This window comes from Pleurodeles waltl, chromosome 4_1 (genome assembly GCF_031143425.1).
Source record: "Pleurodeles waltl isolate 20211129_DDA chromosome 4_1, aPleWal1.hap1.20221129, whole genome shotgun sequence".
NCBI classification, from domain to species: Eukaryota; Metazoa; Chordata; class Amphibia; order Caudata; family Salamandridae; genus Pleurodeles; species Pleurodeles waltl.
The window spans coordinates 238,210,852-238,238,112 of NC_090442.1; the positions used below are offsets into that span (position 1 = coordinate 238,210,852).

General features: G+C 45.1%; 1 long non-coding RNA gene across 2 annotated transcripts in view; it reads left to right on the plus strand.

Annotated features, from left to right (window-relative positions):
- Positions 1–27,261, plus strand: part of LOC138288501 (uncharacterized) — a 121,462-nt gene that overhangs the window by 578 nt on the left and 93,623 nt on the right. The window lies entirely within an intron of this gene.

Genomic DNA, 27,261 nt, shown 5'->3' on the forward strand with positions numbered 1-27,261 from the left:
TACCCAGACTTTGTGGGTTCCCCTGAAGGAGACCAAGAAATTAGCCAAAATACAGCGAAAATTTCGTTTTTTTAAAAAAATGGGAAAAAGGGCTGCAGAAGAAGGCTTGTGGTTTTTTCCCTGAAAATGGCATCAACAAAGGGTTTGCAGTGCTAAAATCACCATATTCGCAGCTTTCAGGAACAGGCAGACTAGAATCACAAAACCTAATTTTTCAACATAATTTTGGCATTTTACTGGGACATACCCCATTTTTACTTTTTTTTGTGGTTTCAGCCTCCTTCCAGTTAGTGACAGAAATGGGTGTGAAACCAATGCTGGATCCCAGAAACCTAAACATTTTTGTAAAGTAGACAACATTCTGAATTCAGCAAGGGGTCATTTGTGTAGATCCTACAAGGGTTTCCTACCGAAAATACAGCTGAAATAAAAACATATTGAAATTGAGGTGAAGAAAACAGCCATTTTTCTCCACGTTTACTCTGTAACTTTTTCCTGCAATGTCAGATTTTCAAAAGCAATATACCGTTACGTCTGCTGGACTCTTCTGGTTGCGGGGTTATATAGGGCTTGTAGGTTCATCAAGAACTCTAGGTACCCAGAACCAATAAAGGAGTTGCACCTTGCAACGGGTTTTCATTGTATACCGGGCACACAGCAATTAATTTGGTGAAATATAAAAAGTGAGAAATAGGTATCAAGAAAACCTTTGTATTTCCAAAATGGGCACAAGATAAGGTGTTGAGAAGCAGTGGTTATTTGCACATCTCTGAATTCCGGGGTGCCCATACTAGCATGTGAATTTCAGGGCATTTCTCAAATAGACGTCTTTTTTACACACTGTCTTACATTTGGAAGGAAAAAATGTAGAGAAAGACAAGGGGCAATAACACTTGTTTTGCTATTCTTTGTTCCCCCAAGTCTCCCGATAAAAATGGTACCTCACTTGCGTGGGTAGGCCTAATGTTCGCAACAGGAAACGCAACATGGACACATCACATTTTTACACTGAAATCTGATGTGTTTCTTGCAAAGTGCCTAGCTGTAGATTTTGGCTTCTAGCTCAGCTGGCACCTAGGGAAACCTACCAACGCATTTTTGAAAACTAGACACCTAGGGGAATCCAAGATTGGGTGACTTGTGGGGCTCTCCCCAGTTTCTGTTACCCAGAATCCTTTGCAAACCTCAAAATTTGGCCAAAAAAACACTTTTTCCTCACATTTTGGTGACAGAAAGTTCTGGAATCTGAGAGAAGCCACAAATGTCCTTTTACCCAGTGTTCCCCCAAGACTCCCGATAAAAATAGTACCTCACTTGTGTGGGTAGGCATAGCGTCCGCGAAAGGATGGTAGCCACCACCCCACTATTTTTTTTTTAATTCCCTGGCATCTAGTAGGCTTTCTGCCCCCCCAGGGTGTGGATGGGGGGTAATTGTCCCATCTGCCCACTGGTGGACAGAACAACTTTGTCCCCATTTATTTGGGGCGGGGGTACGGCCATACCCCCACCCTTTTATTTTGAAATAAAAATCTTTCCTGGTCTCTGGTGGGCTTTCTGCCCCCCTTGGGGGCAGATGGGCCTTCCAAAAATAAGCCAATCTGCCCCCAAGTAATGTGACCCCATGGGGAACGACCTTTGCCCAAGGGGCTGCCCCCCCCAAACAAAACACACACATACACTCACACCAATCCCTGGTGCCTAAGTGGTTTCTGCCCCCCTGGGAGCAGATCGGCCTAATAGAAATAGGCTGATCTACCCCCAAGGGGGGCAGAAATGGCCTAAAATAAATTTGCTCCCCCAGGGGAACTCACCCTTTGCGTGAAATTGACGCAAAAAAACTAAAGATCCCTGGTGTCTAGTGGTTTCTGCCCCCCTTGGGGGCAAATTAGCGTAGTAAAAATTGGCTGATCTGCCCCCAAAGGGGGCAGAAATGGCCTAAATACAATTTCCACCACCCCCGGGGAGCGACCCTTGCCTAAGGGGTCACTCCCCATCTGTAAAACAAAAAAAAAAAATCCCTGGTGCCTAGTGGTTTCTGCTCCCCTTGGGGGCAGATTGGCCTCATAAAAATAGGCCACTCAGCCCCCAAGGGGGGGCAGAAATAGCCTAAATATAATTTGCCCCCAAGGTGAGTGACCCTTGCCTAAGGAGTCGCTCCCTTTGCGTGAAATTCATGTTAAAAGAAAAAACTCCCTGGTGGTTTCTGCACCGCCTCATAAAAATAGGCTAATCTGCCCCAAAGGAGGGCAGAAAGGGCCTAACTATAATTTGCCCCCTTTTTTTTATCCCTGGCGCCTAGAGGTTTCTGCCCCCCCCGGGGGTAGATCGGGCTAATAATAGGCCGATCTAAAAAATGCCCCCCCGGGGGAGCGACTTTTGCCCAAGGGGTCGCTCCCCTTATGCCAATTTCCTAAATTTAAAACATCCCTGGTGTCTAGTGGGCATTTTAGCAGCCGGATCGCTTCATGATCCCGCTGCTAAAATGCTCTGAGAGACTTCAAAGGGAAGGAAATTCATTTACTTCCCTTTGAAGCCTCTCAGGCCCCCATCACATAATCGGAAGAGAAATGCAAAAGCATTTCTCTTCCGATGCGATGGGATGGGGCCTCTATGAGGTCATCGCGTGATCGCGTGCTGATGTCACGGGGGTGAGGGGCCGAGGGTGGAAGGGGAAGGGCTTTCCCTTCCATCCCTGCCTTGGGTGGGTGGGAGGGAAGCCCACAGAGGGAGCGCTAGCGCTCCCTCTTAGCTCAGTGCCGAGGACATAATGGTTACGTCCTCGGCACATGAGCACTGTGCCGCAGGACGTAACCATTACGTCCCTGGCACAGAAGCGGTTAAGAAAGACAACCCAACAGCAGTCCATTTAGAGTGAGTTTAACCGGGTGCAGACCTCTTAGAAAGAGTGCGGGATCAGTGAGTGCCAGATAGATGTTTTAATCATGATAAATTATGTTTTTCAATGTCCTCTCAAACATCTGCAAGAGTTTCACAAATCTTCCTGACAAGATGGGATGTTCAGATGAGAGGCAAGAGATTACAGCGGTCTGCAGGAGCAGATGCCCAGTGCCAGGAACTGAGGTTTAAAAAGAGCCTGTCTTTCTTTCAGCAAGGCAGGACAGAAATAGAAGATATGGGCAAGTGTTTCCTTGCAAGATAGACTGAGCCTGCATAGGTTAATTAGACCATTTCTTCTTTGTGCAAGTGTACAGGCCAAAGTTGGTAGTGGGCCTATATTAAAGGTGTTCTTTAACATGTGTTGACATGTAAATATTTGTGGCCAGTTGTGGTCCCAATTTGATGCAGTTGCTTAAAACTGACCAGGTATGCAAATGTGAAGTCAATTTTCTTTTGTCATCTAGCCATGATATCTTGTGCTATTTTTATGATTATCAATTTGAAGTTAGTAAAGGAAGTGGAGGTTGCCCACAGTGAAGCTTCCTGTAGGTTCTGGACCGATTGTTCCAGGTAAGTCCGGGCTGCAGAGTGTCTGGCTATTTCTATGCTAACCACCCCACACAATTCTGTGTTTTGCAAGGTACATGCCTGGTAATAACCAAATACTATTCTGTGTATATGTTCCATTTGTTTGAAGCAGGAGGAAAATGGGCAGAAAAATTGGCCAAATATTGTGAACCCCATGCAGTATTGGGCCAGGTAATTCTCGGTCCTGCATGTTATTCTCCATTTTGGGTGAACAGGTTTGGATGGCTGGTAACTGAGGTAGAGATAATGGCGAGAAATGGTAACTTCAGGTCTGGTATCACTTCCTCCAGTAACAGCTGTTTTGCGTCAAAAATTTTAGCGCTGGCTAACGCCATTGCTTTACGCCACCTGTGCATCAAATTTATACTCTGACGCACAGTGGCGCTAAGAACAGGTTAGAGTAAGTTTTTCTGACGCTAACCATTGTGCCTTGTCGTAGGGCAAAATGACGTTAACGCAGGAAAACTGGCTCTAATCCGGTTTGCGACATGGAAAAACGTCGCAAAACAGATATGCACCATTTTTTTAAAGCAATAGTGTCAAAAAAGCGATGCAAATGCAGCCAACAGTGCCAAGGGGCCCCAAAATGGATCCCAGAAGCCAGGAGAGACCCTAGGGAGACCTCAGTCAACCAGGAACCAGCCAGGAGGACACAGACAAAACCCAAGGAAGAGAGAAGAGGAGCATGAAATTCTGATCAGAGGATGCGACAGAGCACCAGCATCAGTTATTCATCACCTCTAAATTGCCAATTGGGAGGAGAAGCAGACCAGGAGGTAAGGGAAGAATGTAAAACTAGGCTGCTGTCACAGGACAGCTGGTATTGTCAGAATGTAAACTAGGGGACTATGCCCAGTCTCAGGCCATTGGCTCAAGCGGCATTTACCATTGACAACACTTGCCACTACTACCTGTGCTGTGTGTGCTGGTCAAATAGGAAATGGCAGTTAGGTGCCCATGGCACAAACACACCCAAAATGAGGGATCAGTATGACTACGTGATCAATCCCTATCCAAGTGCAACTCCTGTCAACTGCTCATGTCCATAGACTCAATAAACTTCAGGCACTGTTACATACATTATGAAGTACACAGCGATAATCTCATACCCATGCTGTCCATTCCAGGGTCTACCCCTGTGCCTGTGTCACAATAGCTGCAATGCCACCATGCAACATCTCAGGTGTCATAGTGTTTAGACAACTGCATTGAGGGAGAGGACATATGTGTGTAGCTAGGAAAACACACCCGCACAGTCATGAGAGGAAATGAAACTCTGCCATGGCCCATCAGTGCAATGCAATGTAGCACACATAGCAAACATCACCATGAGAAACTACCAATGGTGACACCTGTATTGTTTCATGCCAATGCAACGCATGGTATGGTGCTAGGTGTCAGCGCCGTACAGATGTGTGTGAAAAATGATAGACTGGGACGGGGTCAAATTTTTATGTGTGGTGCATGTGGTATCAGCACACCAAGTATTGCAAGGCCTCACCATGCTAATGGTAGCAGAGGGAGGGTTGATTAGGACAAGAAGGTGGCAAGCCACAATTTGGACAGAAACCCCACCTAGAAGATGTGACGCAGACAAATCCCCCAACTGTCCACACTACATGTGACATGCAGGTGGGGCATAGGCCTGAGAGACTGCAAACATTAATGACAGGGACAATGCATGGGAACCCAGATTACAAGGTACCACCAATAGGAAGTCAGTGACATCACATTACAACTGCCACAACACAGACACACTAATTGTACAATATCTCATTTCAGAGGACGATGGCTCTCCTGTGGATCTGTCTGTTCTGGACTAACCTGATGACACGGATGACCAGCTGACAACCATCAGCCAGGAAACCCTCCAAGATGTCCTGGAAACTCTCCAGACACCACCTCCAGTCGCAAGGAGGACCCACACACCACCCCAATTGTATGACTTGCCAGCTCAAACACAGCTGAGGACTCTGATGACACTAGAACCACCTTTGAGAGGACAGTTGTGGGAGTACAGCAGGAGCTGGCCAAGAAGGTGCAGGTGGGGATGCAAACCATGGCAGCCAGCCTTGAGGGGAAGCGCAAGTACCTGATGACATCTGCACAACAGTCAGCCGCCACACAACTCACCCAATCACAACTGCAAGGAGTCCAACAGTGTGTGAGGGACCTCACCACTGATGTGAGGGATTTGCAATAACACCTGCCCTCCCAGTCTTGCAGCTGAATGCATGACAACAAGCTGGACTCCCTCAGGATAGACATGGCTGCCTACCACAGGGATGTTGCTGCCATACTCAATAATCAGCAGCTCCTCCTTGCCGCAGTTATGCCATATCTAGTTCCACAGATGGCAGCTGTCGGGAATTTGGAGTCCACTTCTCCAACCACTGAAGTGTGTGTTGCCCCCTCAAACTCACCACCACCACCATCAAGGACAGAGGAGATGACACACAGATCAGAGGCTGAAGATGTGCAACAGATCAACTTCACCCGTACGAGTACCCAATAGCACCAGCCCATGTCACATGGGCACTGTTTTTCCTTTGTCCTATGCTTGAGTACAGTTGGTGACATTCACTCTTCACCCACGCACAGTTAACCTTACCACGATGGACTGCAATTGTCTTTCACTACCTAATTGCCAATTCATGTTCCCCTGCACTGAATGACACTTCATCTCAGCATATCCAATGATATGTCCCTCAAACTTGCACTTGTGTTGCATCACAATAGAATGCTTTACACTAATGGGCTCACAAACCTGGACTATGTAAATATTGCACTACAGCACTTTAAAATAAAGAGCAACTACACAACCACTTTGTCTCTGCGTAATGTGACACATCTACTTTGCAGGAGATTTGTGATGCATGTGACATGTCAATGGTCACAGATTGGCAATACCTCAGTGCAGAAATAATGTGGACAGATGTTTATGCACAAGGGCCAGGACTTTTAAATATTCTGTGCTGCCTGTGCCTCATTTCTGAAATAAAAGCAGCACAAACTTACAAAATATCATTGTAATTTGTAAGTATGCGCTGCTGTTGCATTAAAAAATGAGGCAAATGCAGTGTAAAAATAGTATATTTCAGGCCCAAGGTATCTACAAGATGAAACTCAATGCTGGCCACATCCCCTACAAGTCAGTCATTGTGTATGTGACATTTGCATTAAAACATACATGCCACACCCACAACATACAGCAGGAATGACTGTGTAAGAGTGTTTGGCCAATAACATCAGCTGGGAGTACAATTAAAACACCTAGGTGTGAATTTTGTATACTTGACCTCATCAGAAATTGACACCACCCAGTTTAGCAGTGTTCACATGAACAGGCTGCAGGCAGATGTCCCACAGTGCCCAAGATTCCAACACAGGACCCAAACGATGACAGCTTTAAAATCACACCTACCTGTCCAGTACATGGGAACCATAGTCACCTTGAGTGGTGGGTACAATGGATGGCAGATGCATAGAGATTTAGCTTTGTTGTAGCTGCCAATGTGACAGCTGAGTTGGAAGTGGGAATTAACATGTCAAGAGTGGGATGTGGATGCAGGATGGAATACACAGGCCAACATGTAATTGGCACTGTACACTCATGCAAAGACCCAGATCCCCAAGCATATGACACATGTCGGAAAGGAGTACCTAAAACTTTATTAACTATGTATAAAAGAGAACTTAAACCTATGTCATACACCTATACTACCCTAAGCTATTCTAACTATACATTACCGACAACTGGCCCTAACTACCCTATGCTAAACTTACTTACCACATTTAACTAAACACTCTAAACATTTACCCCTTATATGACTGGACACATGTAGGACAACATGAACAGATACTGACAAATTCTAAACAATTACACATTTTTTTTATTCTTTAAAACGTTTCTCTTTTTTTTATTATTAGAATACACAAAAGCCCCAACATTAACACCCAACAATATGAACCCCTGCACCCCCCCACCTACTTATCCTATCTAAACTACTAGCCTACTCTAAACTATCACTAAACCCCCTAAATCCACTAAAAACTGGATAAGGAAAGAGGAGGGAGGGGATGGAATTAGGGGTGAGGTGATGCAGGAGTTCAGAGGTTTGCCCTCTTCAGAGTTTTTTTTTTACTTTAGCCTCTGGCTGGCGAGTGTCAATCTTCTTTAGGACTTTTCTCATGTCCCTCTGTAACTGTGTGATTGCGGCCATGTCCAAAGCAGCTGCTGTGGTGGTCTGTGTCCCTGATGAAGTTGCTCCTGCAGGTGCTGTGGTCGGGTGCTTCAATTGAAGGTGCAGCAGGTGTTGTGGCTGTTGCTCCCGAGGTTGAGGGTGCAGCAGTTGGGGCTGATGTACTGGTGGCCACTGTGCCACTGGCTGCAGTCGTGGTGGTGGCTACACCTGTTGTGGCCAATGCCGGTCCCCCTTGTCTGAAAGCCCGTCATGCTCCTGTGGCTTTCTCCCTACGATAGCGTCTTGCCATCATTCTGAACCCAGAATCCACATCCAAGATGTGCCTGTACCTCACTGCCCGCCTCTGGAACTCCCTTATCTCAGCAGCATTCATGTTGGCAGCTATAAAAATGAGACAGACAACCATTAGTGTCATCATTGTGTGATGCATGTACAGATGATAATCTAACACTCTCCCTCAAATTGCACATGCAGTCCAAATCACAGTACAGATGATACATTGTCCCTGAGGAATGACATGACAAGGCGGCCTAACCATCAAGTATTTAACAGCACAGCAAAGCACAACAAGGTGTGTACCAAATAAACTAATCTGTGCATTTATGTAGTGCAATGTGTCACAATGAAAATGCAGCAAGATTTTAACATGGGCCAGGCCGATTAATCCCTATCATCTGGATCAACTTCAAGGCACCCAAGACCAAGGATTTGTATATGTAATTGGCAGAATGGTATGCAGTTGATAATCATAAGGGGTCAGTGTTGTTTGGGACACGTGCATGCTTGAATTAGAGGTCTGTCATCTACACTGTGACCATCACACCTACCTACATATATGTTCACCCCCTACCCCTGTGCCTCAGGGGGGATGGGCATGCAATACATCATCACAACTGTCAAGGACAACCACAAAGCCATGTCCACCTGTACATGGATTTAGTAAGTGGAACACATGTGAGGAGGCCTGCCAACTAGGAGTGAGGTATCCATTGGTCAATCACATCTACATTCATTTTCCATTTGTGGACAACCATCAACACCTGATCTGCCAACACATTTCCAAAATCACCTTCATTGATGACAGCACACGTCGGGCCTTGACCTGCATGGACGCCTATAACATACCACATAAGTGCCACATAAATTGAGTACAACATTTGTGGCTCGATGCTGTGGGACAGTTACCCATACAGTCCTACATGTACATTACAATATAGGGATGCGCAATTTTGTGTGGAAAACTGATGCATCACTGTCTTGTGAAAATGAAGTATGACTTGCTGACAATATTCTGACACCGGAGCACTTCCAAATCAAATGTGGGCCTATATGTGGCTACCAATCACCTTGTTCATATGCTGCTGCCTATTGCGCACCACAAGATTCCCAAGATATGACTCTCTGCCTGTAAATGTCTAACCTTTGCATGGAACACTATGTCAACCTCCAGTCAAGTAAGATATTAGATCACGTGCCAGCTCATCATATCTTGCAATGAGTGCAACACACAAGAGTCACTCACCCAACAGCTGCAATCACTACACAGGACAGACATTTTCACACTTACTGGATACGTCTGGGTCCTCAAATCGAGCCACTTCCCCGATGGTATAGGGGGCCGGTCCATCTGTAAGACATGGAAAGGAATTATATGCTCAGTGTCTGATCACTGTACAAACGTGTGGGCAACATATCACAGTGTGTGACATTTTATATGAGTGAGCTGCCAATCCTGCATGTATTCACTCCAACAGACATACCACTGCAAACTTGCATTGACACTGACACTCCAGTGAGTGATAGACACACATATGCACACATGCACTGGGCCTAACTATCATGTGGTGCTAAACCTGACTACCAAGTTTTGTGGCTAATCCATTTCATTTGGTACTCCATGTCATGATTTGTAATTGGGTGACAATTGCAATGGCACTTCCCTGGTGCACAGCAATACAAGTGACTCGGATATTGTGGCTTGTGCATCAAAGGACAATGATTAACTGTGTAATGTACATGTGGGTCAATTTATAGTCAGCAATTATCGTGCACTCAGTGATCCATAACAGATGTGGCACTGTTGTATGTAGGTAACAAATGCCCCATTGGTTGTGACCCCTGAGCCATATATTCCCCCTATGCTAACATGATGGCAGGGATCATGTGTGTGTAATGATGACAATGTAGTGCTAAACATGGATAGCCCATTTTGCTGTCCCAAAACTGTGAAACATGGTATGTTGGCAGTGTCTTAGCTGATCATCATTGACAGAATGCATGGGCACAGGTGTTGTCATTGCACCTGAAATGTGTTACTCATGGCCATATGTACCAAGATCAGGTTTTGTGAGTCACACATTGTGAGACTTAGCAACTAGCAATTAGCAAGTTGGATGATCTGAGGTAGAACATTCAAAATGACACTGTTTGCAATTCAAAAATAGGGTAGCAAATGACCTAGCCCTTGAATAATGATGAGGTAGGTCTCATTTTGCAAACCCTTGGGAATGGCGGCACTTATAGGGATGCTGACCTGATGGGCTCAGCAGACCACCGTGTCTGTGACTGCTTTCAAATAGGATTGTAAATATTTGTTTAATTGCAGCCTTATTTCAGAAGGGGTAAACAGAAAGTATTTCAGGAGCCTATTTTTGGACTGAAAAATATTTTTGGAAGCAGTCAGTGGTCCATGGCACAACTTTGTGCTCAGAAACAATTGCTGGCCATTCTTTCACAAAGGGGAAGGGATCCCATGGGGACCCCTCCCCTTTTGCAAATGGCTTTGCAGCAACTTGAAGCGAATGGTAACTGCAATTGCTTAGTGCCTGCATTTGTGCCTACAAAAAAAACAGTTAGCCGCCTGCGACTCCATAATATGATAGGAACGCCCATTCCTAAATGCCACTAGCAAACCATGTTTTGTGATTGTGCAATGTGATAGCAGAATGGCACAATTTGGGTTGTGCATTTGAATGAATATTTGTCCTGCTGTAAACACAAAAGTTCAGAAAACTAGGCAGTTGGTGAAAATTATAAGTAGCTTGGTACATATGGCCTTAAGTAATAGTCGAACGTGGCTCAACAAAACTCTGGACTGTATTGTTAGCATGTATAAACATGTGTAATACATCTCAGTACTGGTACACTAACAGTTTGTTCTACTTGCATTCCACGTGGCCACAAGCATTGCATGCAGCATGTCAAGACATCTGCTACTGTCACTCAGGAGCATTCTACTGTACACATTTGTCAATGTGATACTCACCAACAGGGCCACCGATCACCACACCCAGGTGGTCCAGCAGGTCCTGTTCTCATGCCACCAGGTCAGCCCAGCGATGCTTCAGCTGGTGCTCATTCCGGGAGGAGTTGAACACTCGTTTCAGGTGGAAGAGCACCTTCACCCAACGCAGCTGCCTTGCCTCCATGTGATGCCCCTGCCTCCAGCATCATTGGAACAAAGCGGCACACCAGCCATACAAAGGCCCCAAGCTCCTCCTCACCCATGTGGCTCAGCCTCACCCTTCCCGACATGTTATAGTACAAAATTATAAAAAGAAAAATGAAAAATCAAGGAAATAAAAACAGAAAAAGGGGAACTTACAACCCAAATGACAAAGCCCAACTAACCCAAATAACTATCCCCCAAACAGGCACCAGACTGTACAAATACAATTCAGACAACACTAAAATACACAAAAACATTTACACAGGTACAATATACAAATAGAATACACCAGAAGACAAAATATAGACACCACAAGATACAATATACACAATCCAAACAAGAGCAACACCCAGACACAGCCACACAGTCAAGAAAAAGCTTGGACTGTAAAGTGAAAGTGAAAGTACACCTACTGTACCATGTCTGTAAACAGGATTTCCTATTACATCACTTCCTGTCCCTTTGCACCTTGTTTTCCATCTTGCATGTATTTTTTTGACACAAACGTAGTTTGCGTGAATATATTCGACACATAACCTACATGTGTGGCAAAATACCACGCATTTCCAGGAAACTACTATTCGTGGGGTGCACTGGTGGAATTAACGATAGGGGCCCATTGATGTTTAGTGTGCGTGTGCATGGTTTTTCGATGCATTTGCATCAAAATGTCTGACTCAAACTGTGTTTGCGTGAATTTTTTATATTTAACATGCATGCAGCCTGTATCTATACGAAGATAGGATGGTATGGTCTGCAGTGTGTTTTATAGTGTTTGGCCACATGTGGTAGACCATGCAACTGTGGCCCACATTTATACAATCTTTGCATAGCATTTCCTTTGTTTTTCTGATGCAAAAGCGCGCAAAGTTAGGAAATTCTAACGGAATTTGTAAGTTTGCGCTGATTTTGCATCAATAAATGACGGCAAGGCTGCGCTACAAAAGTATAAATCATGGTGTGTGTTTTGTGCGTGAATTGACTGTTACAACTATATGTGTGCTTCTGATGGAACGGCATGCAATACATTTGTCGTAATGGTCATGTATGAATGTGTTACAAATGGGTATCAACATCAGAGGGCAATCAATGATGTACAACAGTCATGATATGTGTTTGTAATATGTGTCGACTCTTTGATGTGTGTTGTTGTTTGACTTTGGGGACATTACATTTCCCACAACAAACAATACACAGGGAAGATCGAGGATGGCTGATGAGGGCTATGTCAGATATATTACCCCTCACCTGTCATTAATTGTGGGCTACAACTTCATGGTGACTTGTGTGTAAACTACCAATATGAAGGGCATTTGAACATGTTTGGTAGGTACAGTGTTTGCGACACTGAGCCTCAATTCCAATTATAAAATTGTTATGTACACGTCAGTTTGACTAATGTAAATTACCTATGTTCCATCTGTGGCTGTGATGGACCTGCAGCCCTGGCTGCATGTGTTCACATATTTTCAGCGGTGCATTGCACAAAAGTGTCCAGTTCAAGAACTAGACAAAGAGTGAGGGCTCGATTAGCCTCCTGGAAACCAGGTGCCAGAACAAATACAAAGTTAAACAATTCTATACCGTTGAGGACTAATAATACACTTATTAGACACGATACCGCAAGAGGAAACATAGGTCAAGAGAACTAACTAGGAGACAAATGCAGGCACAGGGAACAGGCCCTGGTTGATGCAAAGACTGGAACAGGTCTGGGTAACAGAAAGCAGGCTCTGGCAAAAACAAACATGAACAAGGCTGAAAAACAGGGAGTAGAGTCTGACTGGAACAAGCAGGAACAGCACTGTGGAAACAGAGAGCAGTTTCAGGCGTAATCAGGACTGTGACACAATCCAACAAGGGCTCTGGTACACAAATGAATTGTACTCCAATGCACGACGAGGAGCTTCAGGGAATGGCAGCTTCTAAGCAGTTCCAGGCAGCAGCAAGGCCAGGGCAGAGTCACATGGCTGGGCTGCACGAGAGAGCTCACAGGTGTGTGCAGCTTCAGTCTCTAACAAGTCCTGGAGGAAAGAATCCAGAATAAGGGGACAACCTGACTTTTCCCATAGGAAGCTATGGAAAGAAGATTACAGGTCTTACCGACTACCAGGCAGTGCATTATGGGACCTGAAGTCCATGCAGGCTAATGTAGTTGTTCTATAGCATGCCATATGGGAAAGGAACACAAACAGGAGTCAGAATGAGAGTCTGGGTGAGTGTTAATGATGATTCCCAGGGCACAGATAGTCCATTTACAGCGCCCTCAAGAGAAGGGAGGGCAGAGACTAAATACATGGCAGTGGCAGGACTTATTACCAGGGATGGACTCCGCAGGCCATGTGTTGTGACCATTGCTTGTCATACCTGGGACACTCATGCTGTCCATTTTCAGGATTGATGCACCTCTTGTTACACAACCTCCATGCAGAGACAGCAAATGTCACACTTACTAATGTCAGGGGTCTGTTTATACATTCCTGTTGCCACTGATATTTCACATCCACTGCCTCATGTATGAGGCGCTTATTTACCTTATGATTGAAGATGTCATAGTTGTATGTCATGTGCTACAGTAGACCATGTTGGCAACGTGGATGTCTGTCATATGCTTTGGTCCTATGATTTCGTCCTTCATATGTGAAATTGAAAATATGTTGTACTACTGACTATGAAGTAGTCAGATTTGTCTTTGTGACATGCTCCCTGAGATAATACTCACATTCCTAAAAAATGTGTGATGCAGAAATAAGTAACCAGGGCAGGATTGAGTGATAAAGTGAAGTGTTAAATTACATATCGGAACAATATATTGAGAGTGACTATTGTTGAAAAAGGTTTTGAACTATCTGCTTTCTGCAATGCATTCCTGCAGCTGTGTTTGGATGTTCCCCCTCATTTTCCCTGGCACCATCCGCCTCCTCCTCAGGCAGTTCTTGTTCGGGTTCATATAGGGGGATGTTCCTCCTAACACAAATGTTGTGCAGGATGGCACAAGTCAATATGATCTTGAAGTCCATTTCTGGGGAATATAGGAGGCTGCCTCTGGTGATGTCCAGGCACCTGAATCTGGACTTCAGGATGCCAAAGGTCCATTCCACAATGGTGCGTGTCCTCCGATGTGCCTCATTATAGGCATGCTCTGCTGCCGTGCTTGGGTTAGGGAATGGGGTCATGATCCATGGCTGGATCCCGTAACCCTGATCAGCTGAAAAAGAAAATAGGAGTAAGTATTTTGTTGTTGCTTGCACCAGGAATGTCATGTAGCATGGCAGTTGATATCTTGTGTCGTCTGTGACTCATATGTGTTTGTGGCATTGTGTGAGATCCTGGTCTTCTGTGAGGTTATTTCTGCATTGGGTTGTTTGACTTGACAACTTGTGTTTGGCTCATTGACCTGATATCTATGGTTTAGTTTCCAAACTGCAGTTCAGTATTATGTACCATGCATTGTGTAGTGAGAAACATGTTTTAATGTACTTTCACTGGAGGGGACATGATACTTCCACACACACACACAATAGATTCTGATGTGATGGTAACATGGTTGCACTACATGGCCTGGACATCCCATCCACTTAGACATATGTCTTTGCTGATGAAATCCAGAAGTGAGGCTTTTGATTAGGCTTGGTGACAATGCCCAACACATCTCCCTAAGTTGGCAGCACTGAGGTGTTCAGTATTGACAATGCACAACTGTCCCATGTGTGACTTGAGCCTATGTAGACCTTTGTGGTTCCCTTTTCAGTGGCTCATGTGCAACCGTGCACCTACACTACTGAACTTGCTCCAGGTAACTTGGCTAACTGCCTTGTGGAGGTGGATGTATCTGTGTAGAAAGGGCCAGCTCCCTGTACATCTGTTATTTTGATGGACAATTGGCTTTTTCAGTGTGTGCAGCAGTGTGCAGTTTGCATTAGTGGCACATCAATATGTGATCATAGTACAGTCCACTTCCTTATTGCTACCTGGCAACGTCAGCCCAGGAGTGATGTATGTTGTTGGGACAGCCTCAGTATTTTGGTGTCACCTACATGCGAGTCAGCATCATCATGCTATGTGTCTCATGGTGTCTGACCTGCAGCAACACACATTGCAAACCCCTTCCACAGTACTTATTGCTTGGAGGTGTGTGGGATTGACGATGCGGCCTAATGTAATAGTATATGGTTCATCTTCCAGATTGTACTTCTAGGGCGGCCATGTCATTGTCACTGTGTGCTTTGACATTGGTCCCTTGTAGCTCTAGAGTGACATCTATTGTTATTGGCAGCCATCATTTGTCCATAGATGTGTATCCCATTGTGTCAGGGTGTACAACATAACTACCTGTGTCACACCTCAGTGTCTTCATGCCCACGTGTCAATGTAGTGGTGTATGTATTGTGTTTCCTACAGGGTGGCTGTGCCGTGTGTATATTCCTAGGTTTATGGACTGACCAACAAGAAGGCCATTGCCATATCGTCTGTCCTGGAAGTGCAGCTTGATGGTGCTGTGGCGGAAGATGAAGGAATCATGTACACTCCCAGGATACTTTGCCAAGATGTTGGTAAGCAATCCCTGGTGGTCAACTGTGGCCTGCACATTTATGGAGTTGGTGCGCTTTCTGTTCCGTTACAGATGCTCTGTTGCAGCACGTGACACAATCCGCACATGGGTGCAGTCAATAGCACCAAGCACATGTGGGAAGCCATGTATTTGGTAAAACCCTGTTTGGTCTCCTGCTGCTTCTTCTGTGTGTTGGGGAAGCTGATGTGGTGGGGTGTGAGGGAGATGATGGGATCTAGGACCTTGGGAAGGAAGGCGGAGAATGAGGGCTGTGATACCCCAGCAACCAGGGCACCGGTTGTTTGTAATGAGCCACTTGCCAACATGTGCAGGACAGCTAGAAGCTTGGTCACCTGTGGACTATTGTGTGGTGTCTGCAGGCTGGCTGTTATCTGTGGCTCAGTTTGGCGCAGCAGCTGCTGTATGGCTTGCCAGTTGAGTCTGTACCTCCGGATGATATCCTGTTCCCTGAGGCCCTGGTGGGTTGTCCTGGTCCTAAACACCCTCTCCTGCTTTCGGCGTTGCCTTTGGATTCCACGTTGGGGTGGTGGTGGTGTCTGCTGCTGTTGGTCCTGTGCTCTCCGTCGTCTGGCATGCTGCATCAGTGTCACCTCCATGTTGTCCTTCTTGAGCAATGATGTTGCTTGTGTGTGTTTTCCTTAAGTAGTGGTGTGTTTGCCCAATTTTAACGCCTGCCCTCACCCAGGCGTTAAAATTTGACGCAAATCGGGCTTTTTGTCATTTTTGTAGTCTGCATCTCACCTGTGCGTCATTTTTGCCCTGTTGGATAAATATGGAGCTAGTGTGTTTGAGTCCTTTTTTGGATGGTAACGCCTACCTTGTATCTCAATGACGCAAGGCAGGTTTCACGCATCCTTAAAATGACACAAACTACAATATTTTTACGCTAGAGGGGTCTAGCGTCAAAATATAAATATGAAGTTAAGTTTGTGACGGATTTACGTAAAAAAAAGTTACGCAAATCCGGTGCAAACAGAGTATAAATATGCCCCTAAGTTGCGTATATGTGGAGAGAAGTTGGGGCCGTCACTCTTTCGTACTTCACTATTTATCAGTCGCTCTGGCTTTTCCCAAAGTCTCTGTGAAACCAGCCCGTGCATACTAAAGCACTTCCAAGCAATTACTAGTCCAAGCGCCCCTCCCACGTCTTACTGATCTCAGCAATGTTGGGGTTTTGATTTCTGCCCATCTTACCAGGTGGCGTAAAGAAAGTGGAGGGGGTCCCCCTGCAAAGAACATGGAGTGGGGCCCCTCCCGATTCACTCACGCCAGATGCTGTGCTGACGGGCCCCTGGAGCTCTGTCCCCCCACCCGCACCGCGTGGAGCTGAGGGGGCCTTTGTTAAGCCAGTGCACCTTATCCGTTAAACCCCAATTTATTTTATCTTCAGAATACTGACATTATGTTTCCCTCCGAAGGGCATTTAACTCTGACGAGGACCGAGCGGGGTGCAAGTCGAGGTAAGTAATGTGCAGGAGATGAGGCAGGAAGTCGGGAAAGTTGAAAGATTTCTTGGTTTGCACATCGGAAGGAAAACAGTTTTCAGAATTAATGTTTCGATTTAAGCAGCGACTGCAGCCTTGGAGCTAAGAACGATACAAAATTTACAATTTTCCATGGGCGTTTCAAACTACAGAGTGACTGACTGAAAACTCTTTTTATTCAGCAAAGAAATAACTGTCCTTTTGTCCAGGTCATACCAAGTGAATCTGCCTGACTAGAGAACTTGGGGAATGAGCGGCGATATTGCACTTTCTCCCTGTTTTGCCAAATGTCTTTGGTGCAGCCACCACAACTCTTACTCTCCCGTAAACACGTCTGTCTCAAGTGACCCTTGTTTAACGTAAACACTACGTCATGTGTTGCTGCATGTCCTTCCGGATAATTCAAACCTCCAATCGAAAGGTGAAGTTGAACTTGCATTTCTATGTCACAGCCACATATACCTTTGGCAGGGTTTGAGCTATAACGTTTTTACACATATAATAGCCCTAAAGACGTTTAAGGTCAGCAAATCAGGATATACATTACAAATAAAGCAATATATGAAATTGTGCCATGGCTGTGAAAATTAAAAGTGCCACAATACCGCGTTTTAAGGAGCAAGTCTAGTAATTAACGCACAATCACACATTTATTACTACAATACAAAGATCAAATTCCAGTGTAATTCTCCGGTACAGAAAAACTGGCATAGATAAAACGCTGTTTACTTACAATCAGGGATCGAAGGGGGCGGGGTGTCACAGTACAACTTGCCTATACTTTTTTAATTTGACAAAACAGTTCCTGTACTGTATGTGAAAAGGCAACTGTCCAGGGATGGTTAATTCATACATTTGAGATGCCTCAGCAGAGTGTGCGTGTGTCCTCTGTGGTGTGATGCCAGACAGACAGCTGAACAATAAACAATCCTTCTTGCCAGAGTGTCTGCTGCCTAACACAAATGTACATTTGCCCATGTGGTTAATCTGCAAATGTAAAGGCTGGCTTGGAAGTCGTATTGGCTTTAATTGATGTTGTCACTTAAGGGGTATTATAAGGAGACCTGATGAGCTGTGGATTGCATGCCTTTAATGGACAGTTATAAAAATGTTTGCACTAGGTACAGTATGCATATTACTCAGAATTATGTTTTGGAAGCACTTTTAAATATTAAACTTGAATCTTTTTGTACACTTTGTGGCACAAAAACCCATAAAGAGGACTACTTAGCCAATTTAACCACATACTTCTTTTCACATATTCACTGTGACACACCAATCTACACAATAGGCCCTACACTCATACTTCAAATACATTAATGGGAAAAATACCTCCGATAAAGAGCCCCCTAGTGGGTGCCCATCTGGCATTGCAGTGCCAGTTCAACAAGTAGCTGGCCCTATGATGAAGCATGACAACCATTTGGGTGTGTGAGGGCTAATTGTCTTAAGGGAAATGATCCCCTTCTGCACCTGTGGTGTCTGTCCAACCTCCTACCTCCTGTTCTCCTCCCCCTCTTTGTCTGGAAGGTACTGCATACACTAGCTGTATACCATTAACCCAGCTACACCATTTTATTTCAATTTTTAACCTTGACAAAGGACCTCAGATTGACAACACAAACGGAGGATCCATCAGACAATTTTAACTAGAATAATCCCTGTTTAGAAAGTACTCCAATTACAAAGTGTGTTGAGCCCACACATTCACACTAGGTGCAATGGGTAAGGATCCGATGATAAAGCATGCCACGGGTGGTACCTGTGGGTGAGAATCCTATTAAAAAATCTAAGAGATCATAGGGTCTCACAATCCACCGCTGGTAGGATTTAGGGTACAAAGAGGAAGGGCTAACCCTCCAGTTTTCATTGTATGATCTAACATTTGGGAGACTAAGGGTACCAGATTTTTTGGCTTCTCACTCCTCATTATTGTGATATGTACCTAAACAATAGAACAGCCCCTCTTCAACCTGTTCCCCATTTGCCCCCCAAAGGCAACTTCACCTTTGAAGTTCACCTTTTTGGGCCGACAACCCTGTGGCTTCCTGCCTGGGGGAGGTAACACCTCCTCCAGTGGCAGGCTTCTATTGTTATCTTTCCTGGGAGCCATTAACACATCCCCCATGGAGGACAGAAAGCTGTCTGCAGGAAAGACCCTGAGTACAATAGTAAATGGGCATTGGAAACATTGGGCAATTAAAGTGGCAACTTCTTAAATTGCACTTTGTCCACCAATTACATTAAATTCTACTTAACCATTAAATCTGAATTAATGCACCAATTCTTTTGATAACCTTCAGTACCAACTTTAGTAGGTCCATTCACAAGTTAGCAGAGCTGAGATGTCAGCCTGTGGCTCTGTACGTGCCAAAGGAGCTCCTATCCTTTCCACAGTAAAAGCAACACTTAAGACTTTTTATTGCTGAAAGAGTACATGTTGCACTTTTTAACATGCAGCACCCTGTCTCAGGGATCATTAAGGCTAACTTAGGGGTTACTTACATATATTAAAACAGGGAGGTTCGGGTTTTGCCATTACCTTAAAAGGCAAAGTCGCATAGCAAAGTTAGCAGTTTAAAACTGCCCTTCAAGTCTGCAGTGGAAGACTGGGACCCTGTCAGGATAACCAGTTCCTTAGGAGCAGTACCCTCAAGAGGCCCACCTTCTGGCAGCTCCGAGTCTGATTCTAGATAACAGAGGTTCTAAGTGGCCAGATGAGGGGAAGGGGATTAGGTAGTGTACTGCGGGGAGGGAGATCTGGAAAGAACGTTGCAATATGTTAATGTTGTTACAATTCACCATACATTATTAACATATCTTGACTTTTAGAAGGACTATTACCTGTGGGAAAGAATGAAGTCTTATATGATTCTGATGTTTTGACGAATCGGTTTGTCAGTGAAACATACCAAGTCCTTTAAAACACTCTTTAACTTTGCTAAGTTCTCTGCTTGTTTCAAGCTTCTAAGCCTTATAATCTTCAGAGGCAGACAGTATTGAATAAAATCTTAATTTTAGCTCACTTGGTGAATTATTGAGAACCAATAAGACCGGTTCAAAGCATGTCATTTACTCCTCTGTAATTGTGTATTACTTCTCAGTGTTATGCCAATATGTTAGTTCTCAATTCAGCAAACAGTCTTCAGGATGTATACATTGTAGTTTCAAGATAGACTCATAAGTAACACAAGTATTTATCCAAAATTGCGCTTTGTACTTGTTAAACTTGAGTCTCAGATTATACTTGTAACTTGTTAGAAATGGGATCTCTAGTTGGCAGTCGGTTTGCACCCTGTCCAAGTAGGGACCCTCACTCTAGTCAGGATAAAGGAGATACTCCCTCAGATAACCTCCTGCTCACCCCCTTCGTAGCTTGGCATGAGCAGTTAGGCTTATCTCAGAAGCAATGTGTAAAGCATTTGCACATAACACACAGTAATACAGTGAAAACACAACAAAAGGACACCAGACGAGTTTTAGAAAAATAGCCAATATTTGTCTGTGTAAAACAAGACCAAAATGATAACAATCCAACATACAGTGTTAAAGATATGAATTTTGCAAGAATTACTCAAAAATACAGTTCCTTGAAGTCGATAGCACCACCTGGGGCTATCACGGAGTCGTGATCAACAAAACCAACAGTTCAGGCCAACTGCGGCATTGCGGGCCAGCTACGGTGTCGGGAAGACCCAAAAAAACAGTACCTTTGGAATTGCAGGACATCGTGATCCTCGCCGTGAGCTCCGGAGAGCGGAGTCGCTGATGTCATGTTGTCGGTTCCGGAGTCGGTGCAGGGTTCCTCGGGCCCTTGAAGTCACAAGCTTTGCAGATCTAACTCCGTGCTGATGAAGTCTGGAGCGCTGGCGTGGATGGCATCGGGGCTGCGGTGCAAAGCGGGATGATGCGTTGTGTGGTGCCCACAGGTCACGGTGCAGGCAGTGGCTCAGTGATGGCGTCCAGCAGCGTCGGTGAGACCAGGGCTGTGGTGTGAAGCGGGGCGATGCAACGAGCGGTGTCACCAGGTTACGGTGCAAACAGCATCATTGTTGTTGCTGAAACGCTGTCGTCGGTAGGCCCAGGCCAGCGGTGCAGGATAGGACGGTGCTTCCTGACCCTCACGAGTGGTGTCCACAGGCCACGGTGCAGGCAGGGATGCCTGGTGATGACACTGGAGTCGATGGTGCTGGTGTCGGTGGACCGGGGCTGCGGTACAGGATAGGACGGTGCTTCGTGTACCTCGCGAGCAGTATCCGCTGGCCAAGGTGCAGGCAGTGACGCCTGTGTCAGCAGGAGCGTCGTGGTCAAGGATACCCAGGCTGCGGTGTGAGCAAGTGATGCCGGAGTGCGGGGCGCACAGGTCGCAGTGCGAGCAGCGGCTCAGTGAAGTCATTCGATGATGGCATCGGGGAGACCAGGGTCGCGGTGCGCAGTGGGGCAATGTGACTCTGTGTGGAGTCGGCAGGACACGGTGCAGGCCAGTGGCATCGTTGGCGGCATCATGGTGGTTTCTCCTCTTGAACAGCACAAAACACACAGTTCCCAGTGCTGCAGGTCAAGGAAACTGAAGTCTTTGGTGTCCCTGAGACTTCTAACAGGAGGCAAGCTCTACTCCAAGCCCTTGGAAAACGTTCTCAAGCAGGGCACACAGCAAAGTTCACCCTTTGCACTCCTTTCAGGCAGAAGCAGCACCTGCTGGCCAGTCTAGCAAAGCAACACAGCAAAATGACAGTACTCCTCCTCCAGCTCTTCAGCTCTTCTCCTTGGCAGAGGTTCCTCTTGATTACAGAAAGATTCTAAAGTCTGGGGTTTTGGGTCTTCTTCTTATACCCCTTTCTGCCTTTGAAGTTGGCAAATTTCAAAGCAAAGTCTCAAGTGTTTGCCTATCCAGGCCAGGCCCCAGACACACACCAGGGGGTTGGAGACTGCATTGTGTAAGGGCAGGCACAGTCCTTTCAGGTGTGAATGACAACTCCTTCCTCCCCTCTAGCTCAGATGGCTTATCAGGATATGCAGGCTACCCCGCCCCCTTTTTGCCACAGTCTAGAGGGAGGTGCAAAACATCCCAACTGTCAAACTGACCCAGACAGACAATCCACAAACATGCAGAGTCACAGAATGGTTTAAGCAAGATAATGCCTACTTTCTAAAAGTGGCATTTTCAAACAGTCAATTTAAAAACTAACTTCACTAAAAGATGTATTTTTAAATTGCGAGTTCAGAGACCCCTAAACTCCAAATTTGTATCTGCTCTCAAAGGGAATCTACGCTTTAAGGATATTTAAAGGCAGCCCCCATGTTAACCTATGAGAGAGATAGGCCCTGCATAGTGAAAAACGAATTTGGCAGTATTTCACTGTTTGGACATATAAAACACACTAGTATATGTCCTACCTTAAACGTACACTGCACCCTGCCCATGGGGCTAACTAGGTCCTACTCTAGGGGTGCCTTACATGTAGAAAAGGGAAGGTTTAGGCCTGGCAAGTGAGCACACTTGCCAAGTCGAATTGGCAGTTTAACACTGCACACTCAGACACTGCAGTGGCAGGTCTGAGATATGGTTACAAGGCTACCAATGTGGGTGGCACAACCAGTGCTGCAGGCCCACTAGTACCATTTGATTTAAAGGCCCTGGGCATCTCTAGTGCCTTGTACTAGGGATTTACTAGTAAATCAGATATGCCAATCATGGATAACTAATCAACAATACAGTTTCTACAGAGAGCATATGCACTTTAGCACTGAATAGCAGTGGTAAAGAGTCCTAAAGCCAACAAAAACTGGTCAGAAAAAATAGGAGGAAGGGTCATTTCCAACATAACTCACATATACTTTATCCAGATTTGTGCTTCGTACTTGTTGAGCTATAGTCTCAGGTTATATTTGTAAATAATATTCGTGTACCTTATCCAGATTTGTGCTTTGTGCTTGTTAAGCTATAGTCTCATAGTAATGCGCACAAGTTCCCCACAAACAGTCTTCGTCCCAAAAATTCTGAGTTGTTCCGAGCTGTTTTAGTGTTCAATATCATGCCTGTGACTCTCGGATGCTCAAGACAATAACAGAAAAGAGATAAGCAAATCCTTACCTGCTCAGGGACACTGAACCAGGGGCGGCCTACCATTTGAAGGAAAGCTTTATTGAATGCGGAGCTGCCTGTTTCGGAGACTCCAGCAATGAATAATCCGCACTTGGCGGCTGGGCGTGGCCGCTTTTATAGCAGCAGCAACAACGACCGCGTTGGGCACTAGAACAAACAAGCATTTACAATGCATCGGGTCTCGCGTTTGCTCGTGTTAGAGCCGATCGCGTTGTAAACTCCTAACCCGACTTTTCACCAAAAGTGCATTTATGCACGTATCCCAAAAAAGTGAAATCAAGTAGGTAAAGCGCTCGACTTCTGCCAAGCGAGATCGGGCTCGTAAATTAGTTTAAAAAAAAGTCCACCAGCCGGATGGAAAACAGCGAGCCTCGCATGTTTTCTGTACTTGGTCGCTGCGCTCGAGGAGGGCTAGCCACCAGAAAAGGCATGACCTATGCGTGCCTTCGACTAATGAAAGCAAGCCGATTTAATTAGGGAAGCCCACGAACCAATAAAAAGCACTGACGTGAAGTTGACAGGGCTCGGAGCCCTTTTCTAAATACTAAAGAGTCTCCCTGCTATACGCATGCAAAGCAGGCTCAACCCTAAAAAGGACACAGTTAGACAGCCGTGTTTCGGGCCACAAACATAAAAAACAAACAACCACATGTTTAACATTGTAGTCCAGTTCTGGCATCTACTTGGTGCCTTACGAGTATTGTTTATATTAACTGCATTCTTGAAAAACACTTAACTTGTGAATTGTTTAAATCAACTTGTTCATTGATGAATGCAGGCATAACCATGTGATAGTCTGCATGTAGAGTTAGCAGATGTGCATAACCCAAGTTGTATAGATTGTGACAATTCCTACTGGGGATAAACCAATTAAACATGCATCAGTTGAAAGGCCAGGGTTCCGGGTACTTCAGAGCCATTACACCAGTACCTAGTACTCATAATGGGGGAAAAAAGTAGGGGTAAACTTGCAAAAAGCCTGTGTCCTTACACCAGGACTCACTCCAACAAAGGCATTCAGCAAGGTTCAGTCCCGGTCCACTTGCTACTTTTCTTTTGGCCACTCTAGGGAAAAGGCCTCTTTCAACTTGTTGTGTTGCTGTAACCACCCAGGAGACCAGCCAAATGACCCTTGGAGTCAACATCTTTGTCCGGGGTTCAAAAGGGAGGACGTCCAGTCCTTAAGGGCCCCTCTCAGTTCACAAACAACAGGTCCAGTCCTCTTCTGATCTTTTGAAGATCCAGAAAGTGTTCCGAGGGGAGTACCGTGTGATGCTACATTTATGCATGGCACCAGCTAGTCTGTAATGGTATCTCCTGGGCACTCCCTAAACAATCCAGTAAAAGTTTCCCATGGCAACCCTTCCCACTTTTTCAGCAGTTACTGGTTGCGGTACTGCAAACAGGCCAAAAATACCATGTGCCAAGTCATTTTCAAAATGCCGAAAGTCTTCAGCCATACTAAAGTTGGGCTCTGAGGGCTGGAGTTGCGTGGGCTTGTCACTCGGAAATCACCAGTGTCCTCTCACATATATAGCACCAGAATCCAGTTTGAAACTGACCCTGGACCCACAACAAACCAGGAGACAGAAGTCTGATGAAACAATGTAGGGTCACTTGGTGCCCAGACAGGAGATACACAATAATACATTTCTTGTCCTCTTTGATCCCTTTTAGACCACAGGAATTTTACAGGTACGTCAGGCAGACCTGTCAAGCAGGAGTTCACTCGGTTGTGCCAACAGGATGCCCTCAGCCTCCTTCCTGAATAATCTGCTGAGTTCAGAAGACTTGCTAACCAACTCTACAATCACCTTGATGTTATACCATTATAGAGCAGTACAGAACATTGAACATTAGGCACTTTTAAAGAGGCATATGGGTTGGTCTCTTCAAAAACAATTAAAACCATTGCTAGAACAGTTCAATCACCCTGGTAATGCCATCAAGTCAAGTTAACTTATAAAAAAAAGAAACCCCCAAATGCCCTCCCTCCAGCACAAACCATTGTGGGTGAGCCGACGCAAAGCAGTGGTAGATCTACCTTTCCCACTGAGCTCTGCCCTGTGACATCACCCCGTGAGGGCACGGCAGCATGACCACTCCTCTGCCCGTTGGCTGTGCACTTAGCAGGCACATCGTAACATGTAGCATCCCTATACAGGGCGACCCATCAGAATTTCCTCCGATATGGGTAGGTACTTGGGATTAGGAAATATTGAGGGTCATGGAGTGGTATCGAGACTTAGGCAGAGGGCAACATTCAAAATTTTTCTCCAGATAATTGGTATCCTTTCAAGAAGAACAAGACCAATGTGAGGGTCTAAGTAAAGTTCAACACAGTAGAAGATGGCAAACACAAAGACACGTGTTGTACTATTTAGTATGTCACACGTAGAAGGTGGAGGGCTGTGAATGAAGAACTGTTGTATAGCAAAAGAGAAGTCGGTAAGAGAGCAGGAAGAGAAAATAACCTTTATATGTTGTATAAGGAGGGATATTATTGCACATTGCAGCACAGGTCAGCTAGGTGGTGTTTCTCAACTCTGTTGTGATTTCACAAAGTGTCTCCAACTCATATCATAAGCGATGGATGAATCAAAGAGTATATAAATGGTGCATTGTTGTCAAGCCGTAGTCATCATGTCTTTCATCCAGTCTGTGATGGTACCATTGGCGATTTTTTGAGTCTAAGTATACCCAGTTTTGCAGCAGAAAGTGCTGTTGCAACCCATCTTCTCCAATGAGGGGTTTCTCCAGTGATGTCTGACATGCTATGTAGCACAACCAAGAGGGCGACTCTGGGGAATGGAAACCACAAGATTCCTCATGGATGACTATATCTTTGACCAGCAGTGTGTGAGAGTGGGGTTTAGAACCAGGGAGTAGCCTGGTCAGCATGACTGGGGGGGTGTTAGCTGCAGATTTCCCAACAATCACGCTGGCACATGATGTTAAAATACATTATATGACAAGCAAGTTGCACAAGAGTGGCTTAAGAGGTACTGTAAAGGGAGAGAAATGCAGATTGATAAATGTACTAAGTAATAAAAAGTGCACTGTTTTGTGAAATAACCAACATTTTTTAAGTATTTCCAAACAGAGAGTGGGAGAGAGTGGGTGTGCGTTTTTGTGTGTGTGTGTAAAAATCCTAGATAAAATCCAACACCTCACTATACCCGACTGAAAGCACCTGCTCCCAACTATTTATCGCAAAACATTTATTAGGGGGGTGTAACACCCCACACACACCCCCCTAAATCTATGCCCCTAGTAAGAACACAGTAGAATTAGGATGTAAAAGCCCATATATTTGCATCTCCAGCAATTTAAGTTTGGGTTTATATGGCTAGATATATTTTGTATAGTGACCAGTTTCATTTGTGTACTGTTTTAAAATAACTAAACCTAACTATAATTTATTCAAGTCCCTTATCATGCAGTGACAGGACGTCAGACCATTCCATGTCAGTCTGCTACTAGTAAGTAGTTCTAAGAGTCCCAGCTTCCAATATTGAAAAAATGTTGATAATGGTGCCATATAATCCAGCGATAAGTCCCCTGAATTGACTCCTTGAGTCTGAAGTACGTTTATATAGGGATAAGAGTAAGAAGTATTGGGATTTCCTGTCTAGACTTTTTACAGAGAGAGAGAGAGAGAGAGAGAAATGATTTTATGTCCATATTTGGGCATGATAAAGACTAAATTATTCATGGAGCTATTTATAGTGCAAGTACTGGCCTCATACTTCTCTCTCCAACAAAGCTCCTGACCATCTATCCTAATCCCTGCCTTATCCCATAGATGTGCATCAATGTAGATACAGCAGTCAGTTTCAAGGTGTTAATGGACATTGTGCCAAGCAAGGGTGTGGCGTGCATGAGAGTTATGTGCCTCCATAGTTTTAGCTGCTCTACAATACAGATCTATATCTCCTTTTGTGGACAACAGATGTGCC